Source organism: Dioscorea cayenensis, chromosome 7, assembly GCF_009730915.1.
Source record: "Dioscorea cayenensis subsp. rotundata cultivar TDr96_F1 chromosome 7, TDr96_F1_v2_PseudoChromosome.rev07_lg8_w22 25.fasta, whole genome shotgun sequence".
Classification (NCBI taxonomy): domain Eukaryota; kingdom Viridiplantae; phylum Streptophyta; class Magnoliopsida; order Dioscoreales; family Dioscoreaceae; genus Dioscorea; species Dioscorea cayenensis.
The window spans coordinates 23,903,371-23,909,438 of NC_052477.1; the positions used below are offsets into that span (position 1 = coordinate 23,903,371).

General features: G+C 38.3%; 1 pseudogene; it reads right to left on the reverse strand.

The window, feature by feature from the left end:
- Positions 1-419: 419 nt before the first annotated feature.
- LOC120265188 lies at positions 420-6,068 on the reverse strand (annotated as a pseudogene).

Below are 6,068 nucleotides of genomic sequence, written 5' to 3' on the forward strand. Positions count from 1 at the left end.
TTTTTAATGGATTTAAAGTGATAAACACTTTATGATAACATAAAAAATATATATAGAACTATTGAAACAAACTTGATATTAAGAAGTATGAGAGTAGGAAAAACCTAGAGAGGAATGTGATGAATGGTTGTAAAAAATAACAAAAAAAAAATGCAAAGCTATTGCAATGACACAAAAACAATTATTTTCCTATAATTTATCCACTACAAAATTTTAGAGCAAACAATAATCACTAGTAGAAAACATGGCTTTCAAATTTAACAGTAAATATGGCTTTCATATAATCAACTTGGAACTCAATATTATTCAATGCAAAAAGAAAATACAAAATTAAGTACAAATATGGATATTGCCAAAAAAAGTGCAGCTCAAACACATAAAAGAGAGACTAAAATAATTAAGCAAAATTCATTAGAAGGTTAGCACATAACAAAAGTTAAATTTATTAGCTGACTCATTCGACAGTAGTGTTCATTCCTATGCCTAAAATCATACCACATTTCTTGTGCAAGGTTATCTCTCTTTTCAGTCCACTCATTACATGGCTCAATAGTTTTTACTAATGGTTTTTCACCTATTGGCATCTCATTATCTGCAAGTGGAGTGAATTCCTCAAGATCTACCGCCATGTTGTTACAAATAAAATTGTGTAGTAAACAACATGCTAAAATCATTCGACTTTGTGTTCTTATGGGGTAAAATGAAGGACTCCTCCCCATCATTTCTTCAAAAGCCCGAAGCATCTCTCTATGACATTTCTTTCTTGAGCATGCTTATAATTGAATAACTCTTCACGATTTCGAGGCAGGCATCTATAGGTGGCCCAATCTTGAATATGGTACCACCTACCTCTATACAGGGTAAGAAAACCTTCCCCATTTGTGTAACCACCATCAACAACATAATATAAACATAAAAAGGTTAAAATCAATTAGTATTAGGATTTCCAAAATGTTTAATAACAAACTATACACAATAAAGAGCAATTATTTAAATACCAAATGGGACTTTCAAACCTGATTATTGCATCATGTAGTACCCTAGAATCTGAAGCCATTCCTTCCCATCCACCTATTACGTAGATAAAAAGCATATCTTTGGCACAAACTCTTGAGACATTTGTTGCAAGTCCACCTTTCCTTGTTCGATACCTAGGTTTATTTCCTGCATTTGTTGTTACTGATATATAAGTACCAACCAAGGCACCTATACATGCTTGCAAGTTCATTAGAAAATTATAATTTTATTAACTTAAGTCTAATGAAAAACATGTAATTTATATTTTACATTGCTTAAATAAAGTATACCTTGAACCATTTCCATTTACTTTCACTGCTAATTTATGGAATTGGTTGTGGCTTGACAAATAATTTGTCTTGTAACCTTAAAATAGCAGCTAAGAGCCTCTAACAATATCTACTAATAGTTTGACCCAATCTAAGGAACCTTATTTGAATACTCCTTTTCTTTGTGTGATGAACTAGTATATTTAAAAAAATAATAACTTGCTCCTCAATTGTAACTCTACCAAGTTGCACCAAGCCTCCTCGTACACTTAGGACCTCACAAAGATGTACAAATGTGTTTGTGCACATTATTAATTCTCATATACAATTATTATCACCTGACTTAATAAGGGAATCTATTATATCTCTTTGTGACTCGTATCTAGCAAAAGCACTTTCATTTATAGCTCTTCTCTCATTATCCCTTCTCAAAATAAAAGTAAAATAAAACAAACCATCCCCATATATTGTCATCTTATTCACATAAATTATTCAAGCAAGAAGAAAATACAAATGTGCCGATGGTCCATCACTGACTACCCACTAAAAAGAAAAGAGAAATTTATGTAACTAAGAGGTCAAAATTAAAATAAAATAAATACATGATGGACGGCTTATGGGTGTGTCAATTATGCAAATATATGAGCATGCAAGTATGCACTTAATACTACAATTGGTCCGTTATACCGCAAGTGTACGGGTCATCAAGTAATACCTCATGGGGGAACATGAGGGTAGTATTTCCCCAGGAATGGCGCAAGGCTCCTATTATTTCATTTTTACTTAATCAATAGCCTAATCGTTTATGCTTATTCTTTGGTTTACTTGTACAACATTTTTAAATAATACAATTGGAGATGACATTAAGCACACTTAGAAGGAGTTGGGAGTATGTACTATAAGTATCTTGATTATTAATTATGATAGGCGTTAAGTGTTAATCATGTTCTAGGTTTGAACTGAAAGAATTCAGAGGGCTACTAGCCCCAATAAGCCATGGTGGCTAGGTCAAAACCACTAGGAATTTAAGATGGAATCTCTTTCACCCTAGCCTCCTAGGTTTGCCTTAAGTGTGTGAATCCCACGAGAAGAAACCTATCAAACCCTAAACCTAAGGGACAATCAATCCCTAATCTGGAAACCTAGCTATACCTAACCTCTTAGAACATGCATACATCTATCATGGCATGGGCGTCATCAACATGGGGGCATATCCTCCTCATCCACATTAACAATAATAAGTAATTAAGAACATGCAATGATTACGAAAACTAGAACAATTTGCATTAATCAATCAAGATTCATAAGTAATAACTAAGGGACCTAGACATACAATTCTCCATCAATTAGGTTCTTATCAATCATGACAAGCAAAGCATCAAATCACAAGAGAACCACAAACACTAAATAAAGAATAAATAAGAGTTTAATGTATTCCAAGACTAACTCCCTCTAATAGTTCTCCGAAGATAGAGATTAGAGGATCCCAAGGTTGTCTGATGTCGTGTGTCACTCACGTCCCTCTGATGATGATATTTGAAGATACCTATCATGTGCAATCTTCTTCGATGATGCTCGTTGATGTACTCTTGAGAAATCTTTCAAAATCTGTTTGAATGTGGAAGAGACTCCATCTCCTGCCACTCAGATCTCCAAAAATCTAATCACCCTAGCTTATTCCACCAAAAAGTCTCATCCAATTTAGAGAATACTGGGGTATTTATAGTAATGAGCTCTACCACGGCCTCACCACAGTCGTTGTAATGCCCGTTGTGAGTAAGTTATTACTTCGGCTCCAAGTCGAGTCCTAGCATGGTCATGGTCTTTGGGCGTTATACGTCTTGATAACATCCATTATGGACTTCACAACGCACATTGTGAGGCTGTTATAGCTTCTCTTTTGCTACTAGTGAGCTCATGCTGCCACGGTTTGATCACGGTAGTGATAAGTGTAGACAGCAAGTGTTGTGTGTTGCCATAACGGCCGTTGTGAGTCATGGTGTAGCCTTGATTCAGCAACTTGCTTCATTTTGCTTCAAAATGTCCTCAAATTCGCTTCTTTCTTTCTAAAATAGAAATAAAGGTTGTTATGAACAAAAGAATGAAATTTCACACTAGTGAAATGCTAAATAAGTACAATTTCATGCTAAATGCAATGTAAATGATATAGAAAATATGATCAATTTAGCAGCTATCAAATATCCCCACACTTACACGTTTGCTTGTCTTCAAGCAAATAAAACTGATAAAAATAGAATACATGATAAGTGCTTGATCACAGGCAGCTAAGTATTGAATTTCAGTATTGTAGGGGAATAATCAAACGCCAGGTAGCATGATTATTCCTCTACAAAGAGTAGTCTACTCTATGATAAAAAGTACTTTCCCAAGTCTCAGTCTCCTAGTCCACTATCTTATAGTCTAGATTGTGTAAAGAAACTTTTTTGTGTTTTCTTTAGTCTCAGTCTTACACTTTTCATAATTTTTATACATGCTCAACATTTTCTTTCTTTTTTTTCTCTTTTTTTTCCTCTTTTTTCACAGTCAATAGCTTTCACACTTGCCAGGAGGCAGCCCTCTCTCCCATTAGGGCATACACTTTGTATCTGGCTTGTTGGGAGTGACTATGCACTACAAAGGAGGTAACATTTTCTGCTGCACATATATCTTAACTTAGAGCAATAAAGTAAGTATTGATCATTCCCCCATTATAAAACAGTCAAACTAGCCTGTGTATATGATACAAGAACCCCTAAACCAGAGTAATGACTCGCAGAGCAGTCAAACTAGCATGTCATGTCCCTAGACCAAAGAAACTCCAATAGGTAAGTGCAACACCTTCAATGATCAACACTAGCATGTGTATAAGATACAAGCACCCCTAAAAATATTTTACAAGATAGATAGTATAGTATCATAGTATAGTATAGTAAGAAATTCTCAATAACGTGCAAAGAAAAAGTAAACCTACATTCCCTTCCCACACTTAAAGATGTACATTGTCCCCAATGGACACATGCATGCACAAGTGTAGTGACATATAATAAGAAAAGAAATTAAAATAGTATACAGTCACTAGTACTCGACTCATTTCTTAGTTTGGCCGACCAGGGTGACGAAGTTACCCTTGTCCAAGCAACAAATTGTGCGGGCTAGAACGGTACAGGATCACCTTAAACCCTGATGAGACACAAATTGGGTAGTTAAATACATAGTAAATAAAACTATATAGTGCTATAAAATAAAATCCAGTAATATCAGAAAGTATAAAAGCAACAGGGCAAGTGTCCCTTGCTATGATAAAATGTACAATGTTCTAAAAAATAAAAGTACAAAAGTGGTATATAAAATAAAAAAGATGGAGTCCGGCAGGGGAAGTCTGGCGCGGTATATGATCGGTGAAATACTGGTGGTGTCGGTGAAGCAGGAGGAGACTCTGGCTCCACTGGAGCTGTAACGGTGGGTGATGTTACTGCCAGAGTGGTCGAGGTCCTAAAGATGCAGATGCGTAAGGATCTTTCAAAGTAGACCCTCAATCCTTACTTGTCCCTCCTTGAGATGTGTCAAGCACTCCTCAAGAGCTGATGGAGCCGATGTAGTCGGTATGGCATTCGTAGGAGGAGGAGGAGGAGCAGAAGGAGCTGGAGCCGGGATCGGGGGAACTGTGGTGGCGGGTGTCTCCTGAAGAGACTCCTCATCGTCAGAAGACTCAAAGTCGGTCCCATGGATTGCCAGGCATGCACCCCGTGGGGTGTGTCCCGCCGCTCAATCATGCGCATGGCCCAGAGCATGGTAACTCCGAGAGGCTGCATGCCCATACACGGTGTATGTATGCACAGTGATCGATCAGACCAAGCCCTCATACAAGCCTTGTAATGTACAAACTAAGGAATATCGTCTCCAGGCGGGGATCCTGAGACTGATATCTTAGCTGGCAAGCTAGCGCATGATCGATGTGAATCGGTTCGCGAGCTACCATGCTCCATAGAAAATATAAGTCCTTGAGGTTCACAACTCCCGTGTTGTCTCCTTGCTCAGTCAATGTCCGTGAAAGGATGGCATGGAGGTAGCAGAACGCAGGGCATCCTAAGGCAGACGCCTTCGAGATCCCATAGACGTAGGTTTCACGGCCTGGAAGTGTCTGGGTCTATACCTACCCTGGGCTCAGATGGACAAGTCGGTCAATGTGGAGCTCGGAGTATGATGTCATGTGGGTGTTCTCCACGTCTACCAACCTCATTCAGACTAAAAAGTCCATGTAGGACATCATATACTCCTCCCCAAGCATCTGGAAACTGATAGTCTCCTGATGCCCCAAGCTGATGATGGTACGGTAAAGCTCGAAAGAGCTCATGACCTCCATCATGAGCTCCCAATACATTGGCTCATTGATGCCAAAGAACTGATCCCAGCCCTATAATGAAATAAGGTCCCGTACCTCATCAGTGAGACCTATGCGTTTGAGCGTTGGCCAATCTATTCGATGCCCTTCTACAAACCTCTTGTAGACGAGCCTCCTATAGCAGGCTCTGTGCTCAGGATGCCTGAACCGTGGTACGGATGGCCGAGAAGAATCTCCAGTCTTCTTCTCCTTCTTAGCCTCTACCTATGGACCATTGATAGCTCTCTTTTGACCCATAACTTGTAATTCAGAAAGAATACGAAAAATCAATCAATAGAATACAGAAAATGCATTGCAAGAAGGGATAACAGGTGCATAATGGGTACATCATGGCCATTATATGACCATAACGGTGTCACAACACCCGTTACCAAGGCCAT